Here is a 25,804-nt window from a genome sequence, read left to right on the forward strand (position 1 = left end):
ATTGTAGTCTCCTCTGTAAGTGCACAAACTCCCTTCTCCTCTCCCGTGCTCTTACCGTGCTAAATGAGATCGCCAATAGGCGAGTATTGTGTTTTACCCCAACCTTGAAACCCCTCTCTTCCAACCATCAGAGAAGACCCTTACATCTTCCCCATCCCTTAGATGAACCTCCTGCAAAAAACAAACCTGGAAAGGGACCTGGGTCAAATAATGAAAAATCCTCCCCCCCTCTTCCCCTTATCTCTCATCCCCCTCACATTGACTGTTAAAACCGTAAAGGTCCCTTTCAGGCCTTCTTTTTCTAACCCTCGGAACCACTCCCCCCTGAAGAGACCCTGTGTCTCCTCACTCCACCGATCTCTGCCGTCTCCCCCTCCTCCGAACTCGCCGCACAATCTGCCCAGGATCCCATCAGCGGCAAACAGTCCCCAAAGCTCACCATCACACTCACACCTTCACGATCACCTCCCAAGTCTGATGGGTCTGCCGCTCCTTCTACGTTCCTCGTGCCTGGGACCTCTCCATCTGCTATGAGCCTCTCCCCAGCCGGTGAGGCTGCGGCCGCCTCCGCAGCCCAGACAGCAGCCCACGTCCCAAGGCCCACCTTTGCCTCGTGGACCTCCTGACGAAACTCCTCTTGTGGCCTCTGCTTGCAGGTCTCCAAACCTCCAGCCACAGTGGGATATATGTGAGGGGCAGTCCAGTATCAGGTGCCCCGCATCCCTGCACCTATGACAGTGCCGGGGTGCATCACAGGTGGCAGCACCTTCCCCCACAGTTCCAGCAGCAAAACTGTGACATTGTCTGCAAAACACTGGCTGCCCGGAGTAAAAAAGAAATCCCCTGTCTGCCCCGATTGAAAAGTACTCAGGGGGGTGCTTTAATCCGTCCATGCTGTCTGGATCCTCCCCCAACAGCACCCTGAACTGCCTCCGACGTGTCCAGATCCCGAAACTGTCCCGCAGATATTTTGGCTGCATGTCCACTTGCCCGTACCTCTTGAGGAACCCAGCCACTGCCTCGTCCCCGACGTATGGGTTGTAAACGTGGATAGTCACAATCCTCAGATTCCTCTGGCAAAGAGGCACCACTCTGAATCGGGAAAAGGGTTCCATCTCTGCCCTGACACAAATGATATGAATGAAGACGAACCAGCACCTTCTGAAGAACAGCCATCTGTCTATGTCAATCCAGTTTTGAGAAAGGCGGATGGCTCAAGACATTACAACAAGAAACATCACACGCTTACATTGTGAAAAGGTTGTTCAGAAAATGTCAAGACATCTGCTGCGTAAACACGGAGATAAAGTCGACGTTGCAAAAGCTTTAAGCTTTCCAAAAAACTCTAAAGAAAGACATGCACAATTAGATTATATTAGAAATAGGGGGAACTTTGAGCATTTTGTGATTCAACAGCTAAATTTCTGCGTCCCTCTTCAGCTCGCAAAGTCCGAAAAAAAAGGCATAAAAGTTCCTGTTCTTTTAACTCCGGTCATGAACCTTCACTCCTATTTGTCCAACAAACAGCTGGTACAATTAAATTCCCTGAGAGATGACCCTTCACCCTCCAGTTGGAAAGAGCTGGCAAAAGTAACTGACCCAAGTTATTCTCTTCAACCGTCGAAGAGTAGGCAAAGTTTCTGTATATTTATCAAAGAACATGTCAGAAACACACGAAGATGTGAATTTAGCAACACTCGAGCAAAAACTTTGCAAACATTTTCTTCGCATTACCATAGTTGGAAAAAGAGAAAAGTTCCTGTTCTTTTAACTCCGGTCATGAGGGAATCCATTGACCTCATGAATGAGAAGCGAGAAAAATGTGGAGTACTCAAAGAAAATGGATATCTCTTTGCATTGCCACATTCTGTCCATTACATCAGGGGTTCAGACTACATTAGACAGCTCGTGAACGAATGCAATGATATAAAACACCCCAAAGCACTCACTTCAACGAAGCTGAGGAAACACATTGCTACACTGTCCACTGTTCTGAATCTAAAGACAACAGAACTTGACCAGCTGGCAGATTTCCTTGGACACAACATTGAAGTGCACAGAAAGCACTACCGTCTTCCAGAAGGAACCTTGCAGCTTGCAAAAATTAGCAAAGTTCTCTTAGCAATGGAGCAGGGACAGTTGGGAGCGTATAAAGGGAAGAGCCTGGATGAAATTTATCTTGATGTGGATGGTGTGACTTGTTTTATTTCCTAATTACTTTCTGTCAATTCTAATCTATCTATATAGTCTTTGATCAGCAGAACATCTGCTACTAGTGAGACGCAGCTTCAGCGTCTCTCTCCAGGTGACTATTGGTTATTTAAAATAGTAGTTGCCATCTTTTTGGAAATATTGTGGGATAAATATATGTATAACGCCAATAAATCAAAATCCGTATCAGACTAATTAGTCTACATTAGAATGTATGCATAAAGATATTTTAGTACGTATAATATTTACATTCAAATTTAATTTTGCTAGAGAAAATAAGAGGCATTAGTTTATAGACTTGTGCAAAAATATTATTATTCAAATGCCATCGTATGGCCTTTTTCAGTAGTTGAGTATAGTTACTACAGCTCGATTACTGGAAATCCTTGTAACAGGTCATATGTTATGCTTTGGATCCTGCTCAGGTTACTCAATATATTTACAGCATCACAGTAAACACTCAAAGCACAGTCAAAATGTAATTGTAAACGGTCTGATGTCTTTTCTAAAGTGCTGTGTGTACGTTTGATTCTCTTACAGGAGAAGGAACCAGCAACAGCAGAGCAGTCCAACAGCCTGAACACCATCAGCTTCGACAGATGTCAGTGAATCTTTTCAAACTGTTGATCCTAGTGACTGGCCACACCACCTGTCTGATACAGTGAGGACCCACTTAGTTTGCCAAGGACCTTATGGGGTGAAATCAGACTTCACATTCCCTAAAAGAGAGGAAGGAAGGAGTTTCCATCACCACTACTTCCACAGACATTTAACGAATGGGGAGAAAATCAAGAGAACGTGGCTGATGTATTCCCCCAAAAATGCCAGTTTATATTGTTTCTGTTGCAAGCTCTTCTCTCAGAAAGCCTTTAAATTAAGCAGGGATGGTTTTAATGACTGGAAAAATTGTAGTGACACTCTCAAAATGCACGAAAATAGTCTGGAACACACTAAAAACATTTTATCATGGAAGGAACTAGAGAGTCGTGCAAAAATAGGGCAAACAATAGGCAAAGTGGCACTTATAAATGCAGAAAGGAGAAGGTGGCGTGAAGTGCTTACCAGGTTGGTAGCAATCATTCAGTCTCTGGCAGAGTGAAACATTGCTTTCAGAGGGACCACTGACAAACTGAACGAACCCAGTAATGGTAATTTTCTCAAAGAAGTGGAGCTCATGGCTAAATTTGTCCTAAAGGAGCATGTTGCTATGGTGGAAAGAGGAGCCAAACACACATCCTACCTGGGAAAAAACATTCAAAATTAACTCACTGATTGCATGAGGGAAAGGATTGTGGAGTCCATTATGCTTGAAATCAGACAGTCTAAATACTTTTCACTGATTTTAGACTGCACTCCAGATTTGAGCCATATTGAGCAGTTATCCAAAATAATTAGAATTGTTTCAGTTGAAGGCAAATAAAATCCACAAATAAAAGAGCATTTCTAGGGGTTTATTGAGGCAGAAGAAACCACAGGAGAAAACCTCTCAGCCCTTATTTTAGGAGACTCCAAGAGCTAAATATTCCATTTGAAGACAGTAGAGGGCAGTCATATGATAATAGGGCAAATATGAAGGGGAAGAAGAAGGGAGTCCAATCCAGACTACTGCAAAAAAACCCAAGAGCATTATTTGTGCCAAGCGGAGCGCACACTGTTAATCTGGTTGTTTCAGAAGCAGCAAAGAGCTCTATGGATGCAACTGGCTACTTTGGCTACCTGCAAAAGCTTTTTACATTGTTTTCTGCCTCCACCCAAAGGTGGTCCATTTTAAAAAAGCATGGTGACACAACATTGAAATCCTGGGCAGACACTCGATGGGAGAGCCGAATTAACAGTGTGGCAGCTGTAAGGTTTCAGGCTGCAAAAGTTAGAGATGCTCCCTTAGAGGCGAGAGACAGCATCGCAGATCCAACCATAAAAGCTGAAGCTCAGTCTTTAGCTGAAGAGGTTGGTTCATACCGCTTCTGCATTTGCACTGTTGTCTGGTTTCTTACAAAAGTCCAGAATGTTAACAAACTGCTGCAGTCAGTAAGCATGCACATGGATGGAGCTGTGGACCTACTGAAAAAAGCTGAGGACTCCTGGACCAGCTACAGAAGCTTTACTGGCTTTACTGAGGCCCAATCCTCAAATCCAATCAATATTGCCTTTGTGTTTGGTGATGTTGGTGCTATTCTATTGTTTAAGATATGCTATTCTATTGTTTAAGATATGCTATTCTATTGTTTAAGATATGCTATTCTATTGTTTAAGATATGCTATTCTATTGTTTAAGATATGCTATTCTATTGTTTAAGATATGCTATTCTATTGTTTAAGATATGCTATTTAGCACACTATGTTCATTGTTTTTAAAATATCTGAAGGATTTATGATGCACTGATGCCATACAAAAATCATCTGTATTATTTAAAAGTATTGCTTTACATGTGTGTGTGTTTGGGGGTGGGGGGAGTGCTAAGACGACTCTCGCCTGGGGCTCCCTATTACCCAGAGCCGGCCCTGTCTGAGAGTAATGGGATTAGCTTGTTGGGATACCACAAAGTAGTTGTTTTCAGTTAGTCAGTTTTACCTTTCTAATTAATTTCATCAGTTCCCTGTTTAGAAACTGATGATGGGTGTTCCCAGGTATGTGTACATAACATGCATTTTATGTACGTCTATATATACACACACACTCATACATACATATAGAATGTTTTGATCTAAAGCAAAGGTGTAGACCTTGTTGGGCATCAAGAGATGTTTAAATATGTTCTGTTCCTAGATGACAGAAGCAGAATAGTTGGATGAGGACATTGTGACATCCCTGTAAGAAGGTATTTCCACAGTCAAATTCAACAGGAAATCTGCTAAATATGAGTTCCTCTGTAATTATATTTTGTTTGTGTCACACTTGCTTTTACTAATATAATCACAAAATTATTGTTTATCTTTTGTTCTGCACCTAGGTGCAAATACTTCAGAAGTACAGGACTCAGAAGACGAGGTCATAAGGACTTCCCTTCAAGAATGTTCTTCCACATCAGGCGGAAAAAACGAGTGCAAGACACCCAAAAAAGAGGTGAGTTTAGAGGAGTTTTTCTGTTTGGATCCGCACCCTTTAATTGTCAAGGTTCCCTACCACCGCTTCTTGACAGTAAAGTACATCATCACAGAAGTGTTTTTCTATGATAGAGGGGGATGAGTAGGATTCTAAGTTCTGAAATCTTTTTTCTTTTTACCGTAGTAAAACAGACTGTCGTCAGAAGAAGCTGGACACCAGAAGAGTGTGCTGCAGTGGAAAAACATTTAAGGAAATTCATTATGATGCACCGAGTACCTGGTAAGAAAGGCTGTGAGGACTGCGTTGCTGCAGAACCTCAAGCCCAAGGAACCAGAGACTGGAAAGCAGTTAAGTTCTTCGTTAAAAATCGAGTTACTGCTTTAAGAAGGAAAAACCAGGAAAAGAACTTTACTAAACACAAGCTGGTCCTTTCTTCTACTTTTATTTGTTGATGCATTGGTTTGCATTGACTTTGGACATAAGGGAACATAAAATCAGACAGTTAGAAATGCTACAGTGAAAAAGTACAGTTTGAAAAAGTTTTTATTAGAGTTATGTTAGTGTTCTATATATATTTATATAATATGGAACAGAGTTTTAGAGAGAAGTTTATTTTATTTTTTCAACACTGTTTGAAATATGGGAAGACAGGCTGAAAAGCTACACATTTGTTATAAAATGCAATGTATATAAATAAATATCTGTTTGCATTTGTGCCTTTTACTTTTGCATAAATGAACACAAAAAGTCTGACAATAGCTTTCTTTTGTTAGGTGTTTTACTAAATTTAAAACACACTGTTCTAAAAAAAATTGTTTTGAATTTTAAATGGTTGAAAAGATTCTACCAAATTGTTATTTTCACAGGTAAATGTATTATGGCAGAGTTTTACAGAAGTTTTATTATTTATTTATTTTTTTAACATTCTTTGAAATATTGAAAGAAGAGCTGAAAAGCCACAACTTTGTATTAAAATGCAATTTACACAGATTTATGTTTGCATTTTGTGCCAATTGCCTGTGCATAAATAAATACAACTTCTAAAGAGAGTTTGTTTAGTTTGTGTTGTTACAAGTAAGATTACTACAGTTCATAAAATAATTGTCCAACAAGGGACTTGATGGTTTGGCTGATTTTGAAAAATCGCTTTGAATTTTAAAATTGTTGAACAGCTATTACTGTGCTGCTAAACTACAATAAATTTTAAGAAAATCAATTGGTTGGAAATGTTTTTTCTCCTTCGGTTGGCTTGCAGGTTTTATAATAAGCTGAATGGTAAAACACTAACTCTAATGTCCCCTGCTAAGAATCTGGAAATATTGTAATGTGTGTGAACCTCACATGGCTGATTGTTGGAGACAGATGACCAAAATACTGGGGTTGTGTGAAGAGACCCTTTAAGTGGTGAATGTTAGAGACGGACCCCACTAGTGATGGCAGCGTGAATCTGAAGCTTCGATACGTGCTTCAAACCATGAACTACAATTCCATAGCAGCAATTCGAAGCTTCGAAGCGTGTCACAAACCTATAACATTTCAGGACACTTGGACCTCACAGTTGGCAACAACAGTGAAGCATGTCAAGCAGCCCAAACATGTAACATTCAACACTTTAACACATTAAAATCCAATAGTTAAGACAACATACAAAACATATACCCCAGCTGGCATTGCTCCCTGCCTATTTTCCTACAGCTCACTGTGTGTGCGCACACCTTTATTCACAAACTCTTCAACTTATACTCTTTTACCGAAGCTGCAACAGCTCCATTGGCCGAATACAGAATATCAGATGAGTCTTCTTTTAAAAGAGAGGGAGAGAGCAATGTTTTTTTGTTTTTTGTTTTTTTTTTTAAAGGGGAAAAAATCCCCACCGTCCTCAGTTCTTTTGTGCAGAAGCGGGGTGAATCCTTATCAAAAAAGCACTTTGTACGCTATTCCAACCAGTCTGAGGTCCCGGCTGCTTGGATTCTGCTGACTAATAGAGCTAGCTAGGCTAGTTGGCTACGCTAAAGGGGCTCGCTATCAGGTGGTTTTGTGCAGAGCAGAGCCGAGCTTCCAATTCAGATAACCAAAACTACAAAAAGACTACATTTGTTACATGTACCATTACCACCAAAGGAGGCAGAGGAGTAACTAAACATCTGACACACGGAGCAGGTGAAAGCAGGAGATAGAGGAAGAGAACTGGTAGCCATGCTAAGCTAGAGAACCAGACACACCGCTAAAAAGTGAAAAATAAAGACTAAAGATCTGTAAGAGTGAGCGTTAGAATATAACAAGTATGTGATAGAGTTAACTATGCAAGATGTGTAAATTATAGGGAGAAATAAGGTGATTATTAGTAGTTCAAGAGGAGCGAGAAATGTCACAGTGCACACACAAAGCAACAGGAAGTGATGCAATACGTCTTACCGCAAAGCAAAGCTGCAAAGTCACAATCCAATCAGCATTCCTTTCACCCCATAGAGCACCAGCTGTGCTGTAAGGACCTCCCTTGCTGGTAAGTACGGGAATTTCATGGAGCCGGCCGTTGCTCACTGGTCTACAGCAGCGCTGCACTCCCAGAGCAGATGCCTCACCGACTCAGGCGCGCCACAACCGGGTTGGGGGCAGGTTGAGATGGGCGACAAGCCCCGGGAGTGCATGACGGACCTGACAGGGAGAATCCCATGAGCCACCACCCAGGACAGATCCCGGAGTCTGTTTGGAAGAGTGGAGAGGTTCACATTCTCGCCATATGCGAGCCGTGCATTGGACTCACTGGGGCCCGCTCATACACAACAGACACCAGAGAGCGATGGTTAGTTAAATTGTTCAGCTCTTCCCTTTCCAAGTTAAAATGTTTTAAGAAAGTCTGAACATTGAGGAAGACACAGGCACTCTAAGACTGATGGGTAAAATCTTAAGATTTCAGAGGTATGAACCCATCCAAAACTTTGAATTTGAATTTCTGGATGGGTCTATGGCACCTTTTATATGAAGGCTCACATATTTGCTTCCGAAGGACAAGTAGAGCTCAGGACCTCCTTTCCCACCCTTGTCCCTCGGCCTCTTCATCACTTGGTTCTCCACAGAAAACAGAAAATGGCCCAATACCCCAGTCTCCACCTAACTTTGTTTGTCACATCAGGCCAATTTGTCGTCCCTCCCCCTTATTTATTTAATTTCATCCCCAGTATTTTCTGGTCAGTTTGGGTCACTGTCAGAGGGAGTCCTGTTGTCTGCATCTCTGCCCACTGCCCAGTACCCCTTTGATTCCTTGATCCCTTCTCAAGACCCGTGCCAAAGGTTCTAGACACAGCACGTACAGGAGGGCAGATAAAGGACGGACAACGTAGTTTATTTTAACTGCTTGTGTCAGATTCCCTTTAACAACAAATTTGCTGCTGATGTCCTGGTACAGCAATCCCACCCACGCAATAAACCTTGCAGGGAACCCCACTTTTTGCAGTACCTGAAATAGGTACTGATGCGAGACCCAATCAAAGGCGTTCTCAAAATCTAAATTTAAGACTACTAACCCAATGTTTCCGTCTCTCACAAAACAGATAGAGTCTCGAATCAGTAGGAGATGATCATGATCTTCCTCCCGGGAGCAGCACAGGCTTGATCCGGGTGAATCGCTGCCTCTAAAACATGGCTGAACAACAAACACGTGATGCTAAAAACTTGCTAAAAAGTTTGAAATCAAAATTTAAAAGGGTTATTGGTCTCCAGTTCTTTAAATCCATCTTGTCCTTTTGTTTTGTGTATAAGAGTCACTATACCTGTTCTAAAACTGTCAGGTCTAGAGTCGGTCTAGTCTTTCAAAGTCTTTAAAAACAGTAAGTAAGTCAGGTGCTAAAATATCCCAGAAAGCTGAATAAATCTCTAAGGGAAGTCCATCAAGACCTGGGGACTCCCCTTTCTTAAAACTTAAAATACATTTAGTCACTTCTGGGATTGTTAAATCTTGGCTTAAAAGCACATGTTCTTTTACTGTCTTGTCAATCAGGTTTAAGACTTCTGTCATGGTGTACCTAAAAGCAGGTTTTTCTTTGACAGTTTCATTTATTTGTTGAGTAGTTGTTGCAGTTCTCCCATTCTTAATGGTTTGATAACCCTCCTTGTACTTCTGATCTTTTTGAAGAAGTACCTTTTACATTTCTCTCCTTCTTCGATTTCCTGCTCCTTACTCCTTAAAATGACACCTTTACTTTTTATATATGCTAAAGCAGACATCTCTGCCTTGACTTGTTTTATTTCTTCATTAAAATCCCAAGCGATTAAGGTTAAAATAACGCTGGAAGCGTTTCTGCAGTCCCGTCATGCATCTATTGTCCTTCTGTTTTTTCCATTTACGTATTATTCTAAAGAAAGTCTTGATCCGTCCCTTTACCATCTCCCACCAATGTGCATGTGAATCAGCACACATTACTATAGTAATTGAAAGAAGTCCTGCATCACGGTAACTTTGATACTGTCAATGAATTTTTCTATTAACCCTGGCTTGTTACATACAACTTTGCTTCCTCAGTAGGCTTTATCCTTCTTCTCCTTCTGATCATTATGGCTCTGTGAAAATTTATTTTAAAACACAGGTTACCTTAATAAGTCTCATTAACTTAAAGCAATCATTTTCCATTTCTATTTATGCTATATACTTGAAGTACTCAGAAGCTCAAAAGTATTCCAGACTGCACAAACCATAGATATAAAACAACATAAAGCAAAAAGGTGCTCCTTTAGGGAGTTCTCTCAGGGTAAACAGGTTTTCCATCTCTACATTTACATTTCTACATCCCAAAACATTCTAAAATGACCTTAGAAGTGAGTTTGCATTATTGTGGCCCTGTGTGTCTGAATATGTGTGGCCCTGTGTGTGGCCCTATGTGTGGCCCTGTGTGTGGCCCTGTGTGTGGCCCTGTGTGTCTGCCTATGTGTGGCCCTGTGTGTGGCCCTGTGTGTCTGCCTATGTGTGGCCCTGTGTGTCTGCCTATGTGTGGCCCTATGTGTGGCCCTATGTGTGGCCCTGTGTGTCTGCCTGTGTGTGGCCCTGTGTGTGGCCCTGTGTGTGGCCCTGTGTGTCTGCCTATGTGTGGCCCTGTGTGTCTGCCTATGTGTGGCCCTATGTGTGGCCCTGTGTGTCTGCCTATGTGTGGCCCTATGTGTGGCCCTGTGTGTCTGCCTATGTGTCTGCCTATGTGTGGCCCTATGTGTGGCCCTGTGTGTGGCCCTGTGTGTCTGCCTGTGTGTGGCCCTTTGTGTGGCCCTGTGTGTGGCCCTGTGTGTGGCCCTGTGTGTCTGCCTATGTGTGGCCCTGTGTGTGGCCCTGTGTGTGGCCCTGTGTGTCTGCCTATGTGTGGCCCTGTGTGTCTGCCTATGTGTGGCCCTGTGTGTCTGCCTATGTGTGGCCCTATGTGTGGCCCTGTGTGTGGCCCTGTGTGTGGCCCTGTGTGTCTGCCTGTGTGTGGCCCTATGTGTGGCCCTGTGTGTGGCCCTGTGTGTGGCCCTGTGTGTCTGCCTATGTGTGGCCCTGTGTGTGGCCCTGTGTGTGGCCCTGTGTGTCTGCCTATGTGTGGCCCTGTGTGTCTGCCTATGTGTGGCCCTATGTGTGGCCCTGTGTGTGGCCCTGTGTGTCTGCCTGTGTGTGGCCCTGTGTGTGGCCCTGTGTGTGGCCCTGTGTGTCTGCCTATGTGTGGCCCTGTGTGTGGCCCTATGTGTGGCCCTATGTGTGGCCCTGTAACGGACCGCTCCCTGTCCTGGCTGAAACCAGCTGAGATGACGTCATAGTTGCTGGATTAAATCAGTCACAGAATCTCACACATTTATGCAAAAACCACCTGACAGGTTAACTTCACAACAAATTGTAAATATGTGTAACCAAACTTTCTAACCTGAATATTATTCCATTCTTTATGTAAAAACACAATGAAAACATATCTATGTTGACCATATTTCAAAAACATTTCAATACCAAAGTAAAAAATATTTCCGTGTTTTATATTATTATTATTATTATTATTATTATTATTATTATTATTATTATTATTATTATTTTACATCACCTGTCATCAATTTGGTAGCACTCAAAGCTCCTGAACACCTGAGAAAAACGCTGGAGACAAGACTCCAATCTGACTAAAGTACTGGCTTTCTGCTGTGGGAAGCATGAAGCATTGAAATTCTATAATCATTTTGAAAGTGGCTCCTATCTGTAAAAACTTTGTTAATTTGCTCTGTTAGGCTGCAGCAAAAACGTCATTTTGCTAACCACGTTTAAATGTCTAACATTGATGTTAGCCGAGTTGCCGGTCCAACGCGGGCACACAAGTTAAAACTACTTTTATAAAGTCTCCACTCATAGTATGCCCCTAATTCAAGCCTCTGAAATATGTGTTTACTCACATTTCTTTGACGTTTAATACTCCCTTCGCTGTTATTCACTTTGCAGGTGCCTCGTGCTGACTGCTTTAACCGGACAATGGTGCATTTATATGTCGGGAACAATGTGGGAAATAAGAACATAACGGCGAGAAGCATTTGTAATTATACAGATCCCTCAATATTAAAAGTGTCATTTTAAAAAAAACATAAATATAAATATTCTTTTGTACTCTTTATGGCCATTTAATGGGTCCTCTTATTTATTTTAGATATGTAAATTTAAGTTTAAATTTAAGGTAGAGAAAGGGTAATGTAGACCAGAAATATTCATGTTAAACAACCAAATCAGGGGAAAGCGCGAACGCAGTCCCCCACTACCAGAAATTATGCAGTCGAGATTCCCACATTTGGGGAATTCGCAAGGGTCAGTACAGTCGGTGTGCAATGACTGAACCTCGCCTTGAGTGAACCACCTTCTTGATCATGGTGTCTCTGCTGCCAGGTAAGTATGAGTTGGAAATGTCAGAGGCTGATACCTCTTTCCCAGGTGCCTCACTCGGCCGGACGGTGCTGCAACTTCAACTGTCTGGTGTGCCATGCCAGCAGCAGCAGCTACCCCGAAACTAAAACGTTTGCAGATTAAAAGAGTAAGGCTTTTCATTATCTTTCTGATCACTTCTTCTTTTAAACAACCAAGGAACTTGCAGCACAAATATATTTCTTTCCCCTCCTCCCCATCTCTAAAGCCACACCCACACTGGGAAATTTCTCAGTTGAGGCAAACCCTCACGGCTGGGCAGCTGCATATCTCCAGTGCAGACATGCTGCAGCATTTGGCAAACCTTGCTAAACATCCACTTCAGTGGTCACATGTCCTCTTTTTTTCATTTTGTTCCTCCCCATCTCTAAGGCAATGCCCACCTGCCTGGGGTGACTGCACTGTATGACCTCACCCTTTGCAGATTAAAACAGTAAGGCTTTTCATTATCTTTCTGATCACTTCAACCAAGGAACTTGCAGCAAATTTTCTTTCCGCAACAAGTGCGCATTGTGCCAGGAAGGGCCCTCGGACGTGAACCAGTGGACAGTTATCGCTTCTCGGCCTTTTGGCTAAGATCAAGTGTAGTATCTGTTCTTATCAGTTTAATATCTGATATGTCCTCTATGCGAGGACTACATATTAAATGGATTTTTAGGAACAGGAACTGAAAAAGGAGCTTGCTCCGTTCACTCCTAGCATCGACCCGGTACTGCAGTGCCGCTGGGAACGGTGCGCTCTTCTCTGCTCTTGTGAAAAAGCAAACAGTGGTGCAGGATGGAAGTTTCAGGCAGCCCAAGATGAAATTTTCTTTTAGTCTGCTGAGAAAAGGGAGTGAATGCGAGGCAGACTTTAACACGGCTCTCGGAGCGAGCCGAGTGCGGGCTAACCGGGATAATTGCTTGAAAGAAACGCGACACCGAATGAGCGCTCAGAACAAAGCCTCAATACGGTGTTTCCCGTGGTGTTTGTGGCTGCCTTGTCTTTTGCACAGAGTAAAAGACAAGGCAGCCATCGAATAGGGCCCGATTGTTCCTACTTGGTCAGCCGAGGAGCAAGGGGGAGCAAGCGTCTCAACCAAGCAAAGCTCACCATGGGGAAGGTGGCTATGCCAACTGGCCTGGTGCCCTGCTCCCGCAGTGACGGATAATCGTACTCTGGTTTCTCTTCATAACGTACAAGTCTTTCGCCTTTTACTAAAGACTTCCGTGGAGAGCAGCACTAATGAGTTGTTTCTATTTTTGGCAGGCTTTACCTTTGCGGGTGAAGCCCTTTCTGTCTGTGCAAAAGAAATCTTGTTCCTGTGCAGAGTGACTTCCCTGAGTAGAGTCGCCTTACTTGTTGTGACTGTGCCGATGTTGCTTGAATGGTGCTCGCGGGAGTGCAAAGTTATACCATTTAAAAGGGCTGAAGAGTGCTCAGTGCAGCGGGTGGGCGGAGGTGCAAAGTGACTCTCTGGCCACCTATGGCCATAAAAAGAACACCGCGACAAGTCCGCATTGTGCCAGGAAGGGCCCTCGGATGTGAACCAGTGGACAGTTATCGCTTCTCGGCCTTTTGGCTAAGATCAAGTGTAGTATCTGTTCTTATCAGTTTAATATCTGATATGTCCTCTATACGAGGACTACATATTAAATGGATTTTTAGGAACAGGAGTTGAAAAAGGAGCTTGCTCCGTTCACTCCAAGCATCGACCCGGTACTGCAGTGCCGCAGGGAACGGTGCGCTCTTCTCTGCTCTTGTGAAAAAGCAAACAGTGGTGCAGGATGGAAGTTTCAGGAAGCCCAAGATGAAATTTTCTTTTAGTCTGCTGAGAAAAGAGAGTGAATGCGAGGGAGACTTTAACACGGCACTGGGAGCGAGCCGAGTGCGGGCTAACCGGGAGAATTACTTGAAAGAAACGCGACACCGAATGAGCGCTCAGAACAAAGCCTCAATACGGTGTTTCCCGTGGTGTTTGTGGCTGCCTTGTCTTTTGCACAGAGTAAAAGACAAGGCAGCCATCAAAAAGGGCCCGATTGTTCCTACTTGGGCAGCCGAGGAGCAAGGGGGAGCAAGCGTCTCAACCAAACAAAGCTCACCATGGGGAAGGTGGCTATGCCAACTGGCCTGGTGCCCTGCTCCCGCAGTGACGGATAATCGTACTCTGGTTTCTCTTCATAACGTACAAGTCTTTTGCCTTTTACTAAAGACTTCCGTGGAGAGCAGCACTAATGAGTTTTTTCTATTTTTGGCAGGCTTTACCTTTGCGGGTGAAGCCCTTTCTGTCTGTGCAAAAAAAATCTTGTTCCTGTGCAGAGTGATTTCCCTGAGTAGAGTCGCCTTACTTGTTGTGACTGTGCCGATGTTGCTTGAATGGTGCTCGCGGGAGTGCAAAGTTATACCATTTAAAAGGGTGCTCAGTGCAGCGGGTGGGCGGAGGTGCAAAGTGACTCTCTGGCCACCTATGGCCATAAAAAGAACACCGCGACAAGTGCGCATTGTGCCAGGAAGGGCCCTCGGATGTGAACCAGTGGACAGTTATCGCTTCTCGGCCTTTTGGCTAAGATCAAGTGTAGTATCTGTTCTTATCAGTTTAATATCTGATATGTCCTCTATACGAGGACTACATATTAAATGGATTTTTAGGAACAGGAGTTGAAAAAGGAGCTTGCTCCGTTCACTCCAAGCATCGACCCGGTACTGCAGTGCCGCTGGGAACGGTGCGCTCTTCTCTGCTCTTGTGAAAAAGCAAACAGTGGTGCAGGATGGAAGTTTCAGGGAGCCCAATATGAAATTTTCTTTTAGTCTGCTGAGAAAAGGGAGTGAATGCGAGGCAGACTTTAACACGGCTCTCGGAGCGAGCCGAGTGCGGGCTAACCGGGATAATTGCTTGAAAGAAACGCTACACCGAATGAGCGCTCAGAACAAAGCCTCAATACGGTGTTTCCCGTGGTGGTTGTGGCTGCCTTGTCTTTTGCACAGAGTAAAAGACAAGGCAGCCATCGAATAGGGCCCGATTGTTCCTACTTGGTCAGCCGAGGAGCAAGGGGGAGCAAGCGTCTCAACCAAGCAAAGCTCACCATGGGGAAGGTGGCTATGCCAACTGGCCTGGTGCCCTGCTCCCGCAGTGACGGATAATCGTACTCTGGTTTCTCTTCATAACGTACAAGTCTTTCGCCTTTTACTAAAGACTTCCGTGGAGAGCAGCACTAATGAGTTGTTTCTATTTTTGGCAGGCTTTACCTTTGCGGGTGAAGCCCTTTCTGTCTGTGCAAAAGAAATCTTGTTCCTGTGCAGAGTGACTTCCCTGAGTAGAGTCGCCTTACTTGTTGTGACTGTGCCGATGTTGCTTGAATGGTGCTCGCGGGAGTGCAAAGTTATACCATTTAAAAGGGCTGAAGAGTGCTCAGTGCAGCGGAGGTGCAAAGTGACTCTCTGGCCACCTATGGCCATAAAAAGATCACCGCGACAAGTCCGCATTGTGCCAGGAAGGGCCCTCGGACGTGAACCAGTGGACAGTTATCGCTTCTCGGCCTTTTGGCTAAGATCAAGTGTAGTATCTGTTCTGATCAGTTTAATATCTGATATGTCCTCTATACGAGGACTACATATTAAATGGATTTTTCGGAACAGGAGTTGAAAAAGGAGCTTGCTCCGTTCACTCCAAGCATCGACCCGGTACTGCAGTGCCGCTGGGAACGGTGCGCTCTTCTCTGCTCTTGTGAAAAAAAAAAAAAAAAAAAAATAAACAGTGGTGCAGGATGGAAGTTTCTTTTAGTCTGCTCAGAAAAGGGAGTGAATGCGAGGCAGACTTTAACACGGCTCTAGCAGCGAGCCGAGTGCGGCCTAACCGGGAGAATTGCTTGAAAGAAATGCGACACCGAATGAGCGCTCAGAACAAAGCCTCAATACGGTGTTTCCCGTTGTGTTTGTGGCTGCCTTGTCTTTTGCACAAAGTAAAAGACAAGGCAGCCATCGAATAGGGCCCGATTGTTCCTACTTGGTCAGCCGAGGAGCAAGGGGGAGCAAGCGTCTCAACCAAGCAAAGCTCACCATGGGGAAGGTGGCTATGCCAACTGGCCTGGTGCCCTGCTCCCGCAGTGACGGATAATCGTACTCTGGTTTCCTTTCATAACGTACAAGTCTTTCGCCTTTTACTAAAGACTTCCGTGGAGAGCAGCACTAATGAGTTTTTTCTGTTTTTGGCAGGCTTTACCTTTGCGGGTGAAGCCCTTTCTGTCTGTGCAAAAGAAATCTTGTTCCTGTGCAGAGTGACTTCCCTGAGTAGAGTCGCCTTACTTGTTGTGACTGTGCCGATGTTGCTTGAATGGTGCTCGCGGGAGTGCAAAGTTATACCATTTAAAAGGGCTGAAGAGTGCTCAGTGCAGCGGGTGGGCGGAGGTGCAAAGTGACTCTCTGGCCACCTATGGCCATAAAAAGAACACCGCGACAAGTCCGCATTGTGCCAGGAAGGGCCCTCGGACGTGAACCAGTGGACAGTTATCGCTTCTCGGCCTTTTGGCTAAGATCAAGTGTAGTATCTGTTCTTATCAGTTTAATATCTGATATGTCCTCTATACGAGGACTACATATTAAATGGATTTTTAGGAACAGGAGTTGAAAAAGGAACTTGCTCCGTTCACTCAAAGCATCGACCCGGTACTGCAGTGCCGCTGGGAACGGTGCGCTCTTCTCTGCTCTTGTGAAAAAGCAAACAGTGGTGCAGGATGGAAGTTTCAGGGAGCCCAATATGAAATTTTCTTTTAGTCTGCTGAGAAAAGGGAGTGAATGCGAGGTAGACTTTAACATGGCTCTGGGAGCGAGCCGAGTGCGGGCTAACCGGGAGAATTGCTTGAAAGAAACGCGACACCGAATGAGCGCTCAGAACAAAGCCTCAATACGATGTTTCCCGTGGTGTTTGTGGCTGCCTTGTCTTTTGCACAGAGTAAAAAACAAGGCAGCCATCGAATAGGGCCCGATTGTTCCTACTTGGTCAGCCGAGGAGCAAGGGGGAGCAAGCGTCTCAACCAAGCAAAGCTCACCATGGGGAAGGTGGCTATGCCAACTGGCCTGGTGCCCTGCTCCCGCAGAGATGGATAATCGTACTCTGGTTTCTCTTCATAACGTACAAGTCTTTCGCCTTTTACTAAAGACTTCCGTGGAGAGCAGCACTAATGAGTTGTTTCTATTTTTGGCAGGCTTTACCTTTGCGGGTGAAGCCCTTTCTGTCTGTGCAAAAGAAATCTTGTTCCTGTGCAGAGTGACTTCCCTAAGTAGAGTCGCCTTACTTGTTGTGACTGTGCCGATGTTGCTTGAATGGTGCTCGCGGGAGTGCAAAGTTATACCATTTAAAAGGGCTGAAGAGTGCTCAGTGCAGCGGGTGGGCGGAGGTGCAAAGTGACTCTCTGGCCACCTATGACCATAAAAAGAACACCGCGACAAGTGCGCATTGTGCCAGGAAGGGCCCTCGGACGTGAACCAGTGGACAGTTATCGCTTCTCGGCCTTTTGGCTAAGATCAAGTGTAGTATCTGTTCTTATCAGTTTAATATCTGATATGTCCTCTTTACGAGGACTACATATTAAATGGATTTTTAGGAACAGGAGTTGAAAAAGGAGCTTGCTCCGTTCACTCCAAGCATCGACCCGGTACTGCAGTGCCGCTGGGAACGGTGCGCTCTTCTCTGCTCTTGTTAAAAAGCAATCAGTGGTGCAGGATGGAAATTTTCTTTTAGTCTGCTGAGAAAAGGGAGTGAATGCGAGGCAGACTTTAACACGGCTCTCGGAGCGAGCCGAGTGCGGGCTAACCGGGATAATTGCTTGAAAGAAACGCGACACCGAATGAGCGCTCAGAACAAAGCCTCAATACGGTGTTTCCCGTGGTGTTTGTGGCTGCCTTGTCTTTTGCACAGAGTAAAAGACAAGGCAGCCATCGAATAGGGCCCGATTGTTCCTACTTGGTCAGCCGAGGAGCAAGGGGGAGCAAGCGTCTCAACCAAGCAAAGCTCACCATGGGGAAGGTGGCTATGCCAACTGGCCTGGTGCCCTGCTCCCGCAGTGACGGATAATCGTACTCTGGTTTCTCTTCATAACGTACAAGTCTTTCGCCTTTTACTAAAGACTTCCGTGGAGAGCAGCACTAATGAGTTGTTTCTATTTTTGGCAGGCTTTACCTTTGCGGGTGAAGCCCTTTCTGTCTGTGCAAAAGAAATCTTGTTCCTGTGCAGAGTGACTTCCCTGAGTAGAGTCGCCTTACTTGTTGTGACTGTGCCGATGTTGCTTGAATGGTGCTCGCGGGAGTGCAAAGTTATACCATTTAAAAGGGCTGAAGAGTGCTCAGTGCAGCGGGTGGGCGGAGGTGCAAAGTGACTCTCTGGCCACCTATGGCCATAAAAAGAACACCGCGACAAGTCCGCATTGTGCCAGGAAGGGCCCTCGGATGTGAACCAGTGGACAGTTATCGCTTCTCGGCCTTTTGGCTAAGATCAAGTGTAGTATCTGTTCTTATCAGTTTAATATCTGATATGTCCTCTATACGAGGACTACATATTAAATGGATTTTTAGGAACAGGAGTTGAAAAAGGAGCTTGCTCCGTTCACTCCAAGCATCGACCCGGTACTGCAGTGCCGCAGGGAACGGTGCGCTCTTCTCTGCTCTTGTGAAAAAGCAAACAGTGGTGCAGGATGGAAGTTTCAGGAAGCCCAAGATGAAATTTTCTTTTAGTCTGCTGAGAAAAGAGAGTGAATGCGAGGGAGACTTTAACACGGCACTGGGAGCGAGCCGAGTGCGGGCTAACCGGGAGAATTACTTGAAAGAAACGCGACACCGAATGAGCGCTCAGAACAAAGCCTCAATACGGTGTTTCCCGTGGTGTTTGTGGCTGCCTTGTCTTTTGCACAGAGTAAAAGACAAGGCAGCCATCAAAAAGGGCCCGATTGTTCCTACTTGGGCAGCCGAGGAGCAAGGGGGAGCAAGCGTCTCAACCAAACAAAGCTCACCATGGGGAAGGTGGCTATGCCAACTGGCCTGGTGCCCTGCTCCCGCAGTGACGGATAATCGTACTCTGGTTTCTCTTCATAACGTACAAGTCTTTTGCCTTTTACTAAAGACTTCCGTGGAGAGCAGCACTAATGAGTTTTTTCTATTTTTGGCAGGCTTTACCTTTGCGGGTGAAGCCCTTTCTGTCTGTGCAAAAAAAATCTTGTTCCTGTGCAGAGTGATTTCCCTGAGTAGAGTCGCCTTACTTGTTGTGACTGTGCCGATGTTGCTTGAATGGTGCTCGCGGGAGTGCAAAGTTATACCATTTAAAAGGGTGCTCAGTGCAGCGGGTGGGCGGAGGTGCAAAGTGACTCTCTGGCCACCTATGGCCATAAAAAGAACACCGCGACAAGTGCGCATTGTGCCAGGAAGGGCCCTCGGATGTGAACCAGTGGACAGTTATCGCTTCTCGGCCTTTTGGCTAAGATCAAGTGTAGTATCTGTTCTTATCAGTTTAATATCTGATATGTCCTCTATACGAGGACTACATATTAAATGGATTTTTAGGAACAGGAGTTGAAAAAGGAGCTTGCTCCGTTCACTCCAAGCATCGACCCGGTACTGCAGTGCCGCTGGGAACGGTGCGCTCTTCTCTGCTCTTGTGAAAAAGCAAACAGTGGTGCAGGATGGAAGTTTCAGGGAGCCCAATATGAAATTTTCTTTTAGTCTGCTGAGAAAAGGGAGTGAATGCGAGGCAGACTTTAACACGGCTCTCGGAGCGAGCCGAGTGCGGGCTAACCGGGATAATTGCTTGAAAGAAACGCTACACCGAATGAGCGCTCAGAACAAAGCCTCAATACGGTGTTTCCCGTGGTGGTTGTGGCTGCCTTGTCTTTTGCACAGAGTAAAAGACAAGGCAGCCATCGAATAGGGCCCGATTGTTCCTACTTGGTCAGCCGAGGAGCAAGGGGGAGCAAGCGTCTCAACCAAGCAAAGCTCACCATGGGGAAGGTGGCTATGCCAACTGGCCTGGTGCCCTGCTCCCGCAGTGACGGATAATCGTACTCTGGTTTCTCTTCATAACGTACAAGTCTTTCGCCTTTTACTAAAGACTTCCGTGGAGAGCAGCACTAATGAGTTGTTTCTATTTTTGGCAGGCTTTACCTTTGCGGGTGAAGCCCTTTCTGTCTGTGCAAAAGAAATCTTGTTCCTGTGCAGAGTGACTTCCCTGAGTAGAGTCGCCTTACTTGTTGTGACTGTGCCGATGTTGCTTGAATGGTGCTCGCGGGAGTGCAAAGTTATACCATTTAAAAGGGCTGAAGAGTGCTCAGTGCAGCGGAGGTGCAAAGTGACTCTCTGGCCACCTATGGCCATAAAAAGATCACCGCGACAAGTCCGCATTGTGCCAGGAAGGGCCCTCGGACGTGAACCAGTGGACAGTTATCGCTTCTCGGCCTTTTGGCTAAGATCAAGTGTAGTATCTGTTCTGATCAGTTTAATATCTGATATGTCCTCTCTACGAGGACTACATATTAAATGGATTTTTAGGAACAGGAGTTGAAAAAGGAGCTTGCTCCGTTCACTCCAAGCATCGACCCGGTACTGCAGTGCCGCTGGGAACGGTGCGCTCTTCTCTGCTCTTGTGAAAAAAAAAAAAAAAAAAAAGCAAACAGTGGTGCAGGATGGAAGTTTCTTTTAGTCTGCTCAGAAAAGGGAGTGAATGCGAGGCAGACTTTAACACGGCTCTAGCAGCGAGCCGAGTGCGGCCTAACCGGGAGAATTGCTTGAAAGAAATGCGACACCGAATGAGCGCTCAGAACAAAGCCTCAATACGGTGTTTCCCGTTGTGTTTGTGGCTGCCTTGTCTTTTGCACAAAGTAAAAGACAAGGCAGCCATCGAATAGGGCCCGATTGTTCCTACTTGGTCAGCCGAGGAGCAAGGGGGAGCAAGCGTCTCAACCAAGCAAAGCTCACCATGGGGAAGGTGGCTATGCCAACTGGCCTGGTGCCCTGTTCCCGCAGTGACGGATAATTGTACTCTGGTTTCTCTTCATAACGTACAAGTCTTTCGCCTTTTACTAAAGACTTCCGTGGAGAGCAGCACTAATGAGTTGTTTCTATTTTTGGCAGGCTTTATCTTTGCGGGTGAAGCTCTTTCTGTCTGTGCAAAAGAAATCTTGTTCCTGTGCAGAATGACTTCCCTGAGTAGAGTCGCCTTACTTGTTGTGACTGTGCCGATGTTGCTTGAATGGTGCTCGCGGGAGTGAAAAGTTATACCATTTAAAAGGGCTGAAGAGTGCTCAGTGCAGCGGGTGGGCGGAGGTGCAAAGTGACTCTCTGGCCACCTATGGCCATAAAAAGAACACCGCGACAAGTGCGCATTGTGCCAGGAAGGGCCCTCGGACGTGAACCGGTGGACAGTTATCGCTTCTCGGCCTTTTGGCTAAGATCAAGTGTAGTATCTGTTCTTATCAGTTTAATATCTGATATGTCCTCTATACGAGGACTACATATTAAATGGATTTTTAGGAACAGGAGTTGAAAAAGGAGCTTGCTCCGTTCACTCCAAGCATCGACCCGGTACTGCAGTGCCGCTGGGAACGGTGCGCTCTTCTCTGCTCTTGTGAAAAAGCAAACAGTGGTGCAGGATAGAAGTTTCAGGGAACCCAAGATGAAATTTTCTTTTAGTCTGCTGAGAAAAGGGAGTGAATGCGAGGCAGACTTTAACACGGCTCTGGGAGCGAGCCGAGTGCGGGCTAACCGGGAGAATTGCTTGAAAGAAACGCGACACCGAATGAGCGCTCAGAACAATGCCTAAATACGGTGTTTCCCGTGGTGTTTGTGGCTGCCTTGTCTTTTGCACAGAGTAAAAGACAAGGCAGCCATCGAATAGGGCCGGATTGTTCCTACTTGGTCAGCCGAGGAGCAAGGGGGAGCAAGCGTCTCAACCAAGCAAAGCTCACCATGGGGAAGGTGGCTATGCCAACTGGCCTGGTGCCCTGCTCCCGCAGTGACGGATAATCGTACTCTGGTTTCTCTTCATAACGTACAAGTCTTCCGTGGAGAGCAGCACTAATGAGTTTTTTCTATTTTTGGCAGGCTTTATCTTTGCGGGTGAAGCCCTTTCTGTCTGTGCAAAAGAAATCTTGTTCCTGTGCAGAGTGACTTCCCTGAGTAGAGTCGCCTTACTTGTTGTGACTGTGCCGATGTTGCTTGAATGGTGCTCGCGGGAGTGCAAAGTTATACCATTTAAAAGGGCTGAAGAGTGCTCAGTGACTCTCTGGCCACCTATGGCCATAAAAAGAACGCCGCGACAAGTGCGCATTGTGCCAGGAAGGGCCCTCGGACGTGAACCAGTGGACAGTTATCGCTTCTCGGCCTTTTGGCTAAGATCAAGTGTAGTATCTGTTCTTATCAGTTTAATATCTGATATGTCCTCTATACGAGGACTACATATTAAATGGATTTTTAGGAACAGGAGTTGAAAAAGGAGCTTGCTCCGTTCACTCCAAGCATCGACCCGGTACTGCAGTGCCGCTGGGAACGGTGCGCTCTTCTCTGCTCTTGTGAAAAAGCAAACAGTGGTGCAGGATGGAAGTTTCTTTTAGTCTGCTGAGAAAAGGGAGTGAATGCGAGGCAGACTTTAACACGGCTCTGGGAGCGAGCCGAATGCGGGCTAACCGGGAGAATTGCTTGAAAGAAACGCGACACCGAATGAGCGCTCAGAACAATGCCTCAATACGGTGTTTCCCGTGGTGTTTGTGGCTGCCTTGTCTTTTGCACAGAGTAAAAGACAAGGCAGCCATCGAATAGGGCCCGATTGTTCCTACTTGGTCAGCCGAGTAGCAAGGGGGTGCAAGCGTCTCAACCAAGCAAAGCTCACCATGGGGAAGGTGACTATGCCAACTGGCCTGGTGCCCTGCTCCCGCAGTGACGGTTAATCGTACTCTGGTTTCTCTTCATAGCGTACAAGTCTTTCGCCTTTTACTAAAGACTTCCGTGGAGAGCAGCACTAATGAGTTGTTTCTATTTTTGGCAGGCTTTACCTTTGCGGGTGAAGCCCTTTCTGTCTGTGCAAAAGAAATCTTTTTCCTGTGCACAGTGACTTCCCTGAGTAGAGTCGCCTTACTTGTTGTGACTGTGCCGATGTTGCTTGAATGGTGCTCGCGGGAGTGCAAAGTTATACCATTTAAAAGGCCTGAAGAGTGCTCAGTGACTCTATGGCCATAAAAAGAACACCGCGACAAGTGCGCATTGTGCCAGGAAGGGCCCTCGGACGTGAACCAGTGGACAGTTATCGCTTCTCGGCCTTTTGGCTAAGATCAAGTGTAGTATCTGTTCTTATCAGTTTAATATCTGATATGTCCTCTATATGAGGACTACATATTAAATGGATTTTTAGGAACAGGAGTTGAAAAAGGAGCTTGCTCCGTTCACTCCAAGCATCGACCCGGTACTGCAGTGCCGCTGGGAACGGTGCGCTCTTCTCTGCTCTTGTGAAAAAGCAAACAGTGGTGCAGGATGGAAGTTTCTTTTAGTCTGCTGAGAAAAGGGAGTGAATGCGAGGCAGACTTTAACACGGCTCTGGGAGCGAGCCGAATGCGGGCTAACCGGGAGAATTGCTTGAAAGAAACGCGACACCGAATGAGCGCTCAGAACAAAGACTCAATACGGTGTTTCCCGTGGTGTTTGTGGCTGCCTTGTCTTTTGCACAGAGTAAAAGACAAGGCAGCCATCGAATAGGGCCCAATTGTTCCTACTTGGTCAGCCGAGGAGCAAGCGTCTCAACCAAGCAAAGCTCACCATGGGGAAGGTGGCTATGCCAACTGGCCTGGTGCCCTGCTCCCGCAGTGATGGATAATCGTACTCTGGTTTCTCTTCATAACGTACAAGTCTTTCGCCTTTTACTAAAGACTTCCGTGGGGAGCAGCACTAATGAGTTGTTTCTATTTTTGGCAGGCTTTACCTTTGCGGGTGAAGCCCTTTCTGTCTGTGCAAAAGAAATCTTGTTCCTGTGCAGAGTGACTTCCCTGAGTAGAGTCACCTTACTTGTTGTGACTGTGCCGATGTTGCTTGAATGGTGCTCGCGGGAGTGCAAAGTTATACCATTTAAAAGGGCTGAAGAGTGCTCAGTGCAGCGGGTGGGCGGAGGTGCAAAGTGACTCTCTGGCCACCTATGGCCATAAAAAGAAAACCGCGACAAGTCCGCATTGTGCCAGGAAGGGCACTCGGACGTGAACCGGTGGACAGTTATCGCTTCTCGGCCTTTTGGCTAAGATCAAGTGTAGTATCTGTTCTTATCAGTTTAATATCTGATATGTCCTCTATACGAGGACTACATATTAAATAGATTTTTAGGAACAGGAGTTGAAAAAGGAGCTTGCTCCGTTCACTCCAAGCATCGACCCGGTACTGCAGTGCCGCTGGGAACGGTGCGCTCTTCTCTGCTCTTGTGAAAAAGCAAACAGTGGTGCAGGATGGAAGTTTCTTTTAGTCTGCTGAGAAAAGGGAGGGAATGCGAGGCAGACTTTAACACGGCTCTAGGAGCGAGCCGAGTGCGGGCTAACCGGGAGAATTGCTTGAAAGAAACGCGACACCGAATGAGCGCTCAGAACAAAGCCTCAATACGATGTTTCCCGTGGTGTTTGTGGCTGCCTTGTCTTTTGCACAGAGTAAAAGACAAGGCAGCCATCGAATAGGGCCCGATTGTTCCTACTTGGTCAGCCGAGGAGCAAGGGGGAGCAAGCGTCTCAACCAAGCAAAGCTCACCATGGGGAAGGTGGCTATGCCAACTGGCCTGGTGCCCTGCTCCCGCAGTGACGGATAATCGTACTCTGGTTTCTCTTCATAACGTACAAGTCTTTCGCCTTTTACTAAAGACTTCCGTGGAAGAAAGCACTAATGAGTTGTTTCTATTTTTGGCAGGCTTTACCTTTGCAGGTGAAGCCCTTTCTGTCTGTGCAAAAGAAATCTTTTCCTGTGCAGAGTGACTTCCCTGAGTAGAGTCGCCTTACTTGTTGTGACTGTGCCGATGTTGCTTGAATGGTGCTCGCGGGAGTGCAAAGTTATACCATTTAAAAGGGCTGAAGAGTGCTCAGTGCAGCGGGTGGGCGGAGGTGCAAAGTGACTCTCTGGCCAAATATGGCCATAAAAAGAACACCGCGACAAGTGCGCATTGTGCCAGGAAGGGCCCTCGGACGTGAACCAGTGGACAGTTATCGCTTCTCGGCCTTTTGGCTAAGATCAAGTGTAGTATCTGTTCTTATCAGTTTAATATCTGATATGTCCTCTATACGAGGACTACATATTAAATGGATTTTTAGGAACAGGAGTTGAAAAAGGAGCTTGCTCCGTTCACTCCAAGCATCGACCCGGTACTGCAGTGCCGCTGGGAAAGGTGCACTCTTCTCTGCTCTTGTGAAAAAGCAAACAGTGGTGCGGGATGGAAGTTTCAGGGAGCCCAAGATGAAATTTTCTTTTAGTCTGCTGAGAAAAGGGAGTGAATACAAGGCAGATTTTAACACGGCTCTGGGAGCGAGCCGAGTGCGGGCTAACCGGGAGAATTGCTTGAAAGAAACGCGACACCGAATGAGCGCTCAGAACAAAGCCTCAATACGGTGTTTCCCGTGGTGTTTGTGGCTGCCTTGTCTTTTGCACAGAGTAAAAGACAAGGCAGCCAT

At 45.9% G+C, this 25,804-nt stretch overlaps 27 non-coding genes and 1 pseudogene across 27 annotated transcripts; 27 read left to right on the forward strand and 1 right to left on the reverse strand.

The window, feature by feature from the left end:
• Window positions 1-11,972: 11,972 nt before the first annotated feature.
• Window positions 11,973-12,136, reverse strand: LOC140320409 (U1 spliceosomal RNA). Its single transcript, XR_011918261.1, has one exon. It is a non-coding gene; the product is annotated as a U1 spliceosomal RNA (small nuclear RNA).
• Window positions 12,137-12,716: 580 nt separating this feature from the next.
• Window positions 12,717-12,907, forward strand: LOC140320365 (U2 spliceosomal RNA). The gene has a single exon (XR_011918221.1). It is a non-coding gene; the product is annotated as a U2 spliceosomal RNA (small nuclear RNA).
• A 409-nt stretch (window positions 12,908-13,316) lies between these two features.
• Window positions 13,317-13,430, forward strand: LOC140320829 (U5 spliceosomal RNA). The gene has a single exon (XR_011918607.1). It is a non-coding gene; the product is annotated as a U5 spliceosomal RNA (small nuclear RNA).
• A 275-nt stretch (window positions 13,431-13,705) lies between these two features.
• Window positions 13,706-13,896, forward strand: LOC140320183 (U2 spliceosomal RNA). Its single transcript, XR_011918054.1, has one exon. It is a non-coding gene; the product is annotated as a U2 spliceosomal RNA (small nuclear RNA).
• A 409-nt stretch (window positions 13,897-14,305) lies between these two features.
• Window positions 14,306-14,419, forward strand: LOC140320729 (U5 spliceosomal RNA). The gene has a single exon (XR_011918516.1). It is a non-coding gene; the product is annotated as a U5 spliceosomal RNA (small nuclear RNA).
• Window positions 14,420-14,686: 267 nt separating this feature from the next.
• Window positions 14,687-14,877, forward strand: LOC140266292 (U2 spliceosomal RNA). The gene has a single exon (XR_011906934.1). It is a non-coding gene; the product is annotated as a U2 spliceosomal RNA (small nuclear RNA).
• Window positions 14,878-15,286: 409 nt separating this feature from the next.
• Window positions 15,287-15,400, forward strand: LOC140320830 (U5 spliceosomal RNA). Its single transcript, XR_011918608.1, has one exon. It is a non-coding gene; the product is annotated as a U5 spliceosomal RNA (small nuclear RNA).
• A 267-nt stretch (window positions 15,401-15,667) lies between these two features.
• LOC140320332 (U2 spliceosomal RNA) lies at window positions 15,668-15,858 on the forward strand. Its single transcript, XR_011918191.1, has one exon. It is a non-coding gene; the product is annotated as a U2 spliceosomal RNA (small nuclear RNA).
• A 401-nt stretch (window positions 15,859-16,259) lies between these two features.
• LOC140265900 (U5 spliceosomal RNA) lies at window positions 16,260-16,373 on the forward strand. Its single transcript, XR_011906583.1, has one exon. It is a non-coding gene; the product is annotated as a U5 spliceosomal RNA (small nuclear RNA).
• Window positions 16,374-16,648: 275 nt separating this feature from the next.
• On the forward strand, window positions 16,649-16,839 carry LOC140320443 (U2 spliceosomal RNA). Its single transcript, XR_011918293.1, has one exon. It is a non-coding gene; the product is annotated as a U2 spliceosomal RNA (small nuclear RNA).
• Window positions 16,840-17,248: 409 nt separating this feature from the next.
• Window positions 17,249-17,362, forward strand: LOC140320831 (U5 spliceosomal RNA). Its single transcript, XR_011918609.1, has one exon. It is a non-coding gene; the product is annotated as a U5 spliceosomal RNA (small nuclear RNA).
• A 275-nt stretch (window positions 17,363-17,637) lies between these two features.
• LOC140266495 (U2 spliceosomal RNA) lies at window positions 17,638-17,828 on the forward strand. Its single transcript, XR_011907120.1, has one exon. It is a non-coding gene; the product is annotated as a U2 spliceosomal RNA (small nuclear RNA).
• Window positions 17,829-18,215: 387 nt separating this feature from the next.
• Window positions 18,216-18,329, forward strand: LOC140320833 (U5 spliceosomal RNA). The gene has a single exon (XR_011918610.1). It is a non-coding gene; the product is annotated as a U5 spliceosomal RNA (small nuclear RNA).
• A 275-nt stretch (window positions 18,330-18,604) lies between these two features.
• Window positions 18,605-18,795, forward strand: LOC140320184 (U2 spliceosomal RNA). Its single transcript, XR_011918055.1, has one exon. It is a non-coding gene; the product is annotated as a U2 spliceosomal RNA (small nuclear RNA).
• A 409-nt stretch (window positions 18,796-19,204) lies between these two features.
• Window positions 19,205-19,318, forward strand: LOC140320730 (U5 spliceosomal RNA). Its single transcript, XR_011918517.1, has one exon. It is a non-coding gene; the product is annotated as a U5 spliceosomal RNA (small nuclear RNA).
• Window positions 19,319-19,585: 267 nt separating this feature from the next.
• Window positions 19,586-19,776, forward strand: LOC140266293 (U2 spliceosomal RNA). Its single transcript, XR_011906935.1, has one exon. It is a non-coding gene; the product is annotated as a U2 spliceosomal RNA (small nuclear RNA).
• Window positions 19,777-20,185: 409 nt separating this feature from the next.
• On the forward strand, window positions 20,186-20,299 carry LOC140320834 (U5 spliceosomal RNA). The gene has a single exon (XR_011918611.1). It is a non-coding gene; the product is annotated as a U5 spliceosomal RNA (small nuclear RNA).
• A 267-nt stretch (window positions 20,300-20,566) lies between these two features.
• On the forward strand, window positions 20,567-20,757 carry LOC140320398 (U2 spliceosomal RNA). Its single transcript, XR_011918251.1, has one exon. It is a non-coding gene; the product is annotated as a U2 spliceosomal RNA (small nuclear RNA).
• Window positions 20,758-21,158: 401 nt separating this feature from the next.
• Window positions 21,159-21,272, forward strand: LOC140320775 (U5 spliceosomal RNA). The gene has a single exon (XR_011918558.1). It is a non-coding gene; the product is annotated as a U5 spliceosomal RNA (small nuclear RNA).
• A 275-nt stretch (window positions 21,273-21,547) lies between these two features.
• LOC140266294 (U2 spliceosomal RNA) lies at window positions 21,548-21,738 on the forward strand. Its single transcript, XR_011906936.1, has one exon. It is a non-coding gene; the product is annotated as a U2 spliceosomal RNA (small nuclear RNA).
• A 409-nt stretch (window positions 21,739-22,147) lies between these two features.
• LOC140266125 (U5 spliceosomal RNA) lies at window positions 22,148-22,241 on the forward strand (annotated as a pseudogene).
• Window positions 22,242-22,490: 249 nt separating this feature from the next.
• On the forward strand, window positions 22,491-22,681 carry LOC140266296 (U2 spliceosomal RNA). The gene has a single exon (XR_011906937.1). It is a non-coding gene; the product is annotated as a U2 spliceosomal RNA (small nuclear RNA).
• A 386-nt stretch (window positions 22,682-23,067) lies between these two features.
• On the forward strand, window positions 23,068-23,181 carry LOC140265594 (U5 spliceosomal RNA). The gene has a single exon (XR_011906304.1). It is a non-coding gene; the product is annotated as a U5 spliceosomal RNA (small nuclear RNA).
• Window positions 23,182-23,420: 239 nt separating this feature from the next.
• On the forward strand, window positions 23,421-23,611 carry LOC140266245 (U2 spliceosomal RNA). The gene has a single exon (XR_011906891.1). It is a non-coding gene; the product is annotated as a U2 spliceosomal RNA (small nuclear RNA).
• Window positions 23,612-23,987: 376 nt separating this feature from the next.
• LOC140265667 (U5 spliceosomal RNA) lies at window positions 23,988-24,101 on the forward strand. Its single transcript, XR_011906370.1, has one exon. It is a non-coding gene; the product is annotated as a U5 spliceosomal RNA (small nuclear RNA).
• A 275-nt stretch (window positions 24,102-24,376) lies between these two features.
• LOC140266270 (U2 spliceosomal RNA) lies at window positions 24,377-24,567 on the forward strand. The gene has a single exon (XR_011906914.1). It is a non-coding gene; the product is annotated as a U2 spliceosomal RNA (small nuclear RNA).
• A 386-nt stretch (window positions 24,568-24,953) lies between these two features.
• LOC140265871 (U5 spliceosomal RNA) lies at window positions 24,954-25,067 on the forward strand. Its single transcript, XR_011906557.1, has one exon. It is a non-coding gene; the product is annotated as a U5 spliceosomal RNA (small nuclear RNA).
• Window positions 25,068-25,341: 274 nt separating this feature from the next.
• On the forward strand, window positions 25,342-25,532 carry LOC140266477 (U2 spliceosomal RNA). Its single transcript, XR_011907104.1, has one exon. It is a non-coding gene; the product is annotated as a U2 spliceosomal RNA (small nuclear RNA).
• Window positions 25,533-25,804: the final 272 nt, after the last annotated feature.

Source organism: Leuresthes tenuis, unplaced genomic scaffold (assembly GCF_036924035.1).
Source record: "Leuresthes tenuis unplaced genomic scaffold, fLeuTen1.0.hap1 SCAF_12, whole genome shotgun sequence".
Taxonomy (NCBI): Eukaryota; Metazoa; Chordata; class Actinopteri; order Atheriniformes; family Atherinopsidae; genus Leuresthes; species Leuresthes tenuis.